Source organism: Bicyclus anynana, chromosome 11 (assembly GCF_947172395.1).
Source record: "Bicyclus anynana chromosome 11, ilBicAnyn1.1, whole genome shotgun sequence".
Classification (NCBI taxonomy): Eukaryota; Metazoa; Arthropoda; class Insecta; order Lepidoptera; family Nymphalidae; genus Bicyclus; species Bicyclus anynana.
This window is the reverse complement of record NC_069093.1, coordinates 8064046-8073694: the sequence shown is the minus strand read 5'-3', so window position 1 is coordinate 8073694 and position 9649 is coordinate 8064046.

Genomic DNA, 9649 nt, shown 5'->3' with positions numbered 1-9649 from the left:
CCTACCCTGCCCCTACCCCTACCCTACCCCTACACTACCCCTACGCTTCCCTACCCGTACCCTACCCTACTCTATAAATTCTCTATCTTACTGCTACCCTTAGCAAAATCGGTCCAGCCCTTCGAGAGTGGTGCGATGACCAAGGGAAATAGCGACTTCTATGCTAATAATATAAAGAGGTAAAGTTTGTGTGGTTGTAGGAGGTAATCTTTGGATCTACTGGACCGATTTGGAAAATTGTTTTACCTATAGAAAGCTACGTTATTCGCGAGTGTCATAGGCTATGTTTGATCCCCATATTCACACGGGAACTGGAACTACGTAAATGAAAGCGCGGGGCGTCATATAGCGGAATTTCTGCGTCTTTTAGAAATTTTGTATTATCTCCGAAACTATTTAACTAATTAACATACTGTAAAGGGCAAATCTTATCTCCATAATATCCTTGTGATTATTAAATAATTTATTTTAATAAGGATTCAAGTCTAGTTGTATAAATAATGACGTAAACCTAAGTATATAAAATTAATATTTTTTAAAACACAAAAGGTACTATATCTGCTAATATATAGAAGGTAGATATATGGTGTCGCGGACTTTTTTGTAGAACTTTTAAAGATACATAAAGTCTCTATACATTAATTTAAATTTTACACAATAGTTAAGGCAGCGCATGCGAATAAGTCTGTTTAAGAGATCTTTCGGTCCGACCTGTATGACAAAAACTGTGATAACTCGGCTAATATATATAATACCAATATAAAATATAGCCTATAGCACTCACCGATAATGTAGCATTCTACTGGTGAAAGAATTTTTGAAATCGGACCAGTAGTTTCGAAGATTACCCCATTTAAAAAATGTGACAAACTTACAAACTTACAAACTTTACCTCTTTATAATATTAAGTATAGATATAGATTGACTGACAGGGCATGTCCTAAAATGGGCCTTTAATATTTATAACTAGCTGACGCCGCGCGGTTTCACCCGCGTGGTTCCCGTTCTCGTAGGAATACGGGGATAATATATAGCCTATAGCCTTCCTCGTTATATGGGCTATCGAACACTGAAAGAATTTTTCAAATCGGACCAGTAGTTCCTGAGATTAGCGCGTTCAACTCTTCAGCTTTATAATATTAGTACCTACCTATAGATTTACAAGCGGATTGATAGTATTTTTTATGGATAGAAGACTCAAATTGTTGCTTATAAAACAATTTTCAGAATTGATTAAATAAATATTCTTTTGTTTCGCTACCTTCTTTACAAATTAAACATAGACAATAAAGAAAAAAATGTTCAAAACAGCCAATAAAAATTAGTGGCATTGAATTCATATCCGGTGTAAGCTGTCAATGTCATGTAAACATGACAGCTCGTAAGTTACATATAAAAATACAACGTGAAGATTTTTCTGGGCCCAGTCGATGAATTCGCCACTTAACTCTGGTGGTATAGTTACACCACTGCCGCGGGGCACAGCTAGTTCATATTAATTATATTTAAGTTATCCTCGTTATCCTATGGTAGGTATAGACTCCGGGAAGTTTCAACCAAAATTCAATTTCTTCAGGTACATTCTACAGTATTTTTACGGTCCATCACAAAGTTCGCTCAGAAGTCTTCAGGCTCAGAGTTACAGCGGGCGATAGAGTATCTCTGAGTATCTCCGAGTATCTCTACGTGATCGAATCAGAAATGAGGAGATCCGCAGAAGAAACAAAGTGACCGACATAGCTCAAAGAGTCGCGAAGCTGCATGGCATTGGGCGGGACACATAGTTCGAAGAGCCCAAGGTGCTGGAATAGCGACCCGACACTAGAAAACGTAGTGTTGGTCGACCCCCCACCAGGTCGACCGGAATCGCAGGTTGGATGCAGGCGGTCCCCTGTATTGTGATGTTTGGAAGTCCCTACAAAAGGCCTATATGCTACAGTGTACGTCCATCGGCTGATATGATGATGATGATTCTACAGTTACAGACAATATATGTGGGTAGGTAGGTACCTACGTACTAAGTACCTAGATAGGTAGGTACCTACCCACTTGGACCTCTGACGTAAGTAGGTACACAAAGTTACAACATTTTTTTACAAACTTGATAGGCCAGTTAATGTGACCTCTGTGTAAACTGTCATAAGAGACGTTGAAAACCTCTGACGTAGCTGAAAAAGTCTTGCTTTATAATATGTGAGTAGTTCTGGAACTGGCACAGAATACATATTATGTACAAGGTTCACAAGGTTAATATAATAATAAGTTAACGCCTGATAAGTGGAAGGTGCGCAACCGAGGAGCAGCAGGCCGCGGCGTGCGCGCCCACCAACAACGCACAGTGAAAGGTGCGCAGAATAGGTTGCCCACAAAAACGTAACGATGTCATTCGTTCATCGAATTTTACTGCCCATATTTTTTTCATACCGGGGGCTATTTAATATGAAAAATCGATTCTTATGGAGTAAACTCCAATAAACTCCAAAAATTCAATATACTTAGTAGGTCATCATCATCATCATATCACGTCCACTGCAGCACACAGGCCTTTTGTATGGACTTCCATACATTACGATACTGAGCCGCCTGCATCCAGCGTATCCCTGCGACTCGCTTGATGTCGTCAGTCCACCTGGGGGAGTCGACCAACGCTGCGCTTTGTAGTGCGGGGTCGCCATTCCAGCACTTTGGGACGCCAACGTTCATCGGCTCTTCGAACTATGTGCCCCGCCCATTGCCACTTCAGCTTCGCGACTCGTTGAGCTATGTCGGTGACTTTGGTTTGTCTGCTGATCTCCTCATTTCTGATTCGATCACGCAGAGATACTCCGAGCATAGCTCGTTCCATCGCCCACTGTGTGACTCTGAGCCTTCTTATGAGTGTCATAGAGTTCCGAGACTTGGTAAGTTAGTAGGTACATACACCACTTAAAACTTTCGTTTAACTACTGGACCAACGAGGTCATTTGTAGGAACGTAGCCGAATGTAATAACGGTCACTGTCAAGATGAATAGAACTTACGTAGGTATGTGTAGATATCATCGAAAAGTGCGTTTTCATGATCGCTGACCTTGGACAGAAAACGAAATGCGAACAAAACACAATGATAGTTATAATCAAAGATTTTATAATAGAGATATGTCAGTAGCGCGTGAAAACTGAGGCGAACAAAAGCGACAAATTGACTTAATTTCGTTGAGTCGCATTGTTATTCAAATACCTAAATGTTGTATAGAGTGTCGAGTTGTGTGTTTGTTGTAAAAACTGTAAGTAAGTATTATATAAATATAATGGAAAATAGGTATTGTGCGCTCAGTGGAGTAGCGAAATTTGGATCACTTTTCGCGGTGACTTTGTAGGCACGTAACATCATCATCATCATCATTATCAACCCATATTCGGCTCACTGCTGAGCTCGAGTCTCCTCTCAGAATTAGAGGGATAGGGCCAATAGTCCACCACGCTGGCCCAATGCGGATCGGCAGATTTCACACACGCAGAGATTAAGAAAATGCTCTGGTGTGCAGGTTTCCTCACGATGCTTTTCCTTCACCGTTTGAGACACGTTTATTTAATTTCTTAAAATGCACACAACCAAAAAGTTGAAGGTGCATGCCCCGGATCGGATTCGAGCCCATACCCTCTGGAATCGGAGGCAGAGGTCATATCCACTGGGCTATCACGGCTCTCACTGACATATCTATGTATAAATTAACTATGTTTTAATCATAAAATTAATCAGATCAAAGGTTTTAACAGTTTTAAACTAAAACTGCGATTAAAAAATTTGTAATTGAAGCAGAGCAGTAAACATTTTCGTAAATGGTTACTTACATAAGTGTTTCGTGGGTAAATAAGTAGATACATTCAAATTATAGGAATCAGTTGTAACAGAGTACGTAAACACTAGGCAGCGAATGCTGCAACTTGTATCGATGTTCCCAGGCTTTCAATTGTGTTTTTTGTCCTCATTCGATATAATGGCTTGATACTGTATCTGTGAGCAACAGGAAACATGAGCCCTACCCTCAATGGAAGAAGGTAATGTTTCTGCCGTAGCAAATAGAGCGAAGCGCCATTTCGGCATTTACTTGATCGGGTTACATTATTATCTCATTTGTCTGTTAATACGGCCTCCGTGGCGCAGTGGTATGCGCGGTGGACGGAGGTCCTGGGTTCCTTTTTTTGACGGCCGCGTGGCGCAGTGACCCTGCTTTCTGCGTCCACGGCCGTGGGTTCAATTCCCACAACTGGAAAATATTTATGTGATGAGCATGGGTGTTTTTCAGTGTCTGTGTGTATTTATACATTATATAAGTATTTATATGTAGTATATAATTGTATATTAATATTATAATATCAACTATCTTAGCACCCATAACACAAGCTACTCTGTATGCTTACTTTGGGGCTAGATAGTGATGTGTATTGTTTAAGTATATTTATTTATTTAAAAATTTAAATACGGCCTCCGTTGCGCAGTGGTATGCGCGGTGGATTTACAAAACGGAGGTTCTGGGTTCGATCCCCGGCTGGGCAGATTGAGATTTTCTTAATTGGTCCAGGTCTGGCTGGTGGGAGGCTTCGGCCGTGACTAGTTACCACCCTACCGGCAAAAACGTACCGCCAAGCGATATAGCGTTCCGGTACGATGCCGTGTAGAAACCGAAATGGGTGTGGATTTTCATCCTCCTCCTAACAAGTTCCATCTGTAATACTGTAAATTGTAATACTGTATGACTTTTTCAAAAGAGCAACTGTTGAGTTTCTTGCCGGTATCTTCTCAGCAGAACCTGCCTTCCGAACCGGTGGTAGAATCTTTACAAATAGTCAACTGACGTGTCAAAAGTGCTTGTAAACTGAGCCTACTTGAAATAAATGAATTTTGAATTTGAATTTTGAATTTTGAATCTTAGACTGCATTATCATTTACCAGGTGAGATTGTAGTCAAGGGCTAACTTGTAAATAATAAAAAAAAATACAACGTGCCTGAGACAACCAGACGTACCTCACCGACCCAGTCAAGCTTTGCTTTGACTATTACGCAAGCAACCAATCGATAGAAAGCTATCGGTGACAGACTTTTTAGCCGCTTATACAACGTGTCCCAAAATTCAACGATAAGCGGGCGCCAAAAGATTGACCTGCTCATGAGCACTTAAGGAAAAATAATAAAAAAAATATACCTAAATTTTTTTTTTAGTTACAAAATAAATTTTAAAATTCTTTGAAAATTTACACCTTGTATGATATTTTGAACTACCGCAGCTACAATTTCTTAAATATGCTTAAGATTTTTTTTGTATCGGAACCTAAGTAGTACTACTATTCACCACAACTCTTAAAAACACCACAATGCCCGCAGTTTTTACACAAAAAAATATCAAAATATTTTTTTTCCCTCAAATTTTTAAAGATTTTTACTTTCAGTCTACTTTGACTCATGGTCTTGCAAAAAAAAAGTATGAACACCGCTATGGCAAGTTATTTTCAAAGTTGACGCAACTAATCAAGATTTCAAAATAGTATAATACCCTAGGATAACTAGTCGCAAAAAAAAAATATGCGTACCATTTGTAAACAAGAACTAAATTTCTAAAATGTTTTTGCTCCTAGAAATCACTTTTACTTTATGCACAAAATGATGTGAGTCATACGTTGCAATTTCCTAGAATTTTAATGGAACGAACGATAACATTTAAAAATAAGAGAGAGAGAGAGAGAGAGAAAGATAGCGATAAGTATACGTTAGAGAGGGATAGACAGATGTTCTTTGTTGAATGACAATGATGCAGGTAAAGAAAATCCTGTTCCCAGCAAGTCAGTACGCTCTGCTCCTTTGTTTACTGCGCAACTTTCCGTATTCAATTGACGTGGCTCTCGTACTAACGACTTTTGGCTTTGCATTTTGGACTGGACTTAAGTGATCTGCAAACTGAACTGACCTGGCATTATTTTGGACTGTGCCTGTGTTTTGTGAATTGGACTTTTGGTGTATTTTGGACTGTTTAGCGTTATCATGCCGCAACCATACACGCCGATGGAATACGCTAACATGCATCTCATTTATGGAGAATGTCGGTGCAATGCTAACGCTGCTAGTAGATTGTATCGAGAAAGGTACCCAAACGCTCAAAGATATCCAGATTATCGGGTATTTATGAATGTGCATCAAGCGTTTTCGGAGGGTCGTTTGCCGTCAGCTAGAAGAAACGCTGGAAGACCTAGATCGGAATGCGATGAAGAAGTTCTCAATGAAATAAACATTGATTCAACTACCTCAGTGCGTGCCATAGAAGCAGCTACGGGAATCCCAAAAAGTTCAGCACATCGAATACTAAAACGTCATCGGCTACACCCATATCATTACAGACGTGTACAAACGTTACTATCACGGGACTATCCACTGCGGATCGCATTTTGCCGAGTGATGCTTCAAAAGCATCGGGAAGATCCTCAGTTCTTGGATAAAGTACTATGGTCGGATGAAACAACCTGCAAGAAAGATGGCTATTTAAATCTTCACAACCTACACAGCTGGAGCAATGAGAATCCGCACCTGATGAGAGAAGACAAATCCCAATATCAATTTAAGGTCAACTTATGGACGGGCATTTTAAATGGAAAAGTGATTGGGCCTTTTGAATTACAAGGAAACTTAGATGGGGACAGTTATTTGAACTTTTTACAAAATGATTTGCAAGAATTACTAGAAGACGTCCCCCTAAGCGACCTTCAAAATATGTGGTATCAAAATGATGGTTGCCCAGCTCACTACGCTCGTCCTGTGAGACAATACCTAGACCACGAGTATCCGGGGCGTTGGATCGGGCGACTTGGTCCTATCCTATGGCCACCCCGATCACCCGACCTAAACCCCCTGGATTTCTTTTATTGGGGTTGTCTCAAAGACAGGATCTACGCAAAACCGATTACGACATTGGACGAGCTTCGGCAAAAAATCACTCAGGCTGCGGCACATATCAATGCTAGAAGATATGCGCGAAAAATAAAACGGTCGTTTTTAAGGCGATGTCGTGCCTGTATTAATGCCGGTGGAAAACAATTCGAACATTTACTTTAATGTTGTGTAATTAAAATAACAAACACATTTTTGGAACATAGTAAAATTTATTACTAACAACAAGAACAATTAAGAAATTTGGTTCTTGTTTACAAATGGTACGCATATTTTTTTTTGTGACTAGTTATCCTAGGGTATTATACTATTTTGAATTCTTGATTAGTTGCGTCAACTTTGAAAATAACTTGCCATAGCGGTGTTCATACTTTTTTTTGCAAGACCATGAGTCAAAGTAGACTGAAAGTAAAAATCTTTAAAAATTTGAGGGAAAAAAAATATTTTGATTTTTTTTTGTGTAAAAACTGCGGGCATTGTGGTGTTTTTAAGAGTTGTGGTGAATAGTAGTACTACTTAGGTTCCGATACAAAAAAAATCTTAAGCATATTTAAGAAATTGTAGCTGCGGTAGTTCAAAATATCATACAAGGTGTAAATTTTCAAAGAATTTTAAAATTTATTTTGTAACTAAAAAAAAAATTTAGGTATATTTTTTTTATTATTTTTCCTTAAGTGCTCATGAGCAGGTCAATCTTTTGGCGCCCGCTTATCGTTGAATTTTGGGACACGTTGTATATGTTACCGTTAAATTGTAAAATACGTTAGTTTATAATCTCGTCGTCATCAACCCATATTCGGCTCACTGCTGAGCTCGAGTCTCCTCTCAGAATGAGAGGGATGAGGCCAATAGTCCACCACGCTGGCCCAATGCGGATTGGCAGACTTCACACACGCAGAGAATTAAGATAATTCTCTGGTATGCAGGTTTCCTCACGATGTTTTCCTTCACCGATTGAGACACGTGATATTTAATTTCTTAAAATGCACACAACTGAAAAGTTGGAGGTGCATGCCCCGGACCGGATTCGAACCCACACCCTCCGGAATCGGAGGCAGAAGTTATATCCATTGGGCTATCACGGCTCTTCCATTGTTATATATGTTCCAGTTTATAATCTCACTCGTGATATTATAATCTGTCGATTTGTGAACTGAGCATACTGATTACAATTTAACATGTAATTTTTCGGTATATTAAAATCTAACGAAGTGAAACCGTTAAATTGCAATCTTAAGACCGTTCTGTGTATATAGAGTTAAGAATGCAACACATAATATGTCTGTCAAATAAAATACTTCAAGAATTGTGACATCACGTGTTTAATTATTATTTATTAAACCTAAAGACTGACATACTCCGAATTTTTATGAAAACCTTTACCAATTTTTTCAAACTTCAAAAACGCTGTCGACCAATTTGTGACGTCACTATATCGTTCACTATATCGCTTGATGTACTATAACTGATAATTTTGACAAACACTAGACCGGTTGGTTAAAGTTTAGTGTTTACGTGACATCATGGGCGACAGCGTTTTGGCTCGTAATAATAGAAAATATTTTAAAATTATAACCTTGATGTTTTCACAAAAATCTACACTAATATTATAAAGCTGAGTTTGTTTGTTTGTTTGAACGCGCTAATCTCAGGAACTACTAAAGCGATTTGAAAAATTATTTCTGTGTTAGATAGCCCGTTTATCGAGAAAGGCTATAGGCTATATATTATTCCCGTATTCCTACGGGAAAGGGAACCAAGCGGGTGAAACAGCGCGGTGTCAGCTAGTTGAAAATATTTTTTTAATATAGTAGAACGACAATAAACAATTTATGACCCTTTAAAAAGTGTCAAATAGCATATACGGCTCACTGCTGAGCTCGAGTCTCCTCTTAGAATGGGAGGGATTAGGCCAATAGTCCACCACGCTGGCCCAATGCGGATTGGTAGACTTCATACACGCACTGAATTTAGAAAATTCTTTGGTATGCAGGTTTCTTGACGATGTTTTCTTTCACTGTTTGAGACACGTGATATTTAAATTCTTAAAATGCACACAACCGAGGCAGGCAACTGAGGCAACTCCGATATCGGAGGCAGAGATCATATCCACTGGGCTATCACGGCTCACTAATATAGTATGGTATGAAACGGTAATTGTATGCATAGACTAAACGTTCGGCCTTACGAAAATGAGGTAGGTAGGTATGTCTAGATATAACAAGCACTTAACGCATATTTAATACTATCGGACGCCCGCGACTTCGACCATGTGAAACTCGATGTATACATTAAAGCCCAATTTCACAAAATAAATAAATAAATTAAACAAATAAAAAACCCGACTGCATAAATTATAAAAAAACTGAAAAGAAAAAAAACAAGCTCAGTCCAGAAGTGTAGAAAGCAATTAGAATTTTTAGATTTTATTTTTAGATTAGCAAGATTAGATGGTGAATATACTAATAATAATAATTATTATTATTAGTATATTTTAGGTGTTTTATACTTCACTTCATAAACCTCGCACCCATAGTCATCCGCCTCGCGTATTTTGTATAGACAATTAATAAATAACGTTTTTCTAATTGTAGTTTTTTTTAACATGGCCATGATATACCATTTTGAATTTCTCACAAAAAGCCCTTGATTTTGATACCCATGTTGCAATAGTAAAAAAAAAAAATTTTTTCATCTCGAGTCTATAGCGTCTCACAGTCGTCGTGTTGGT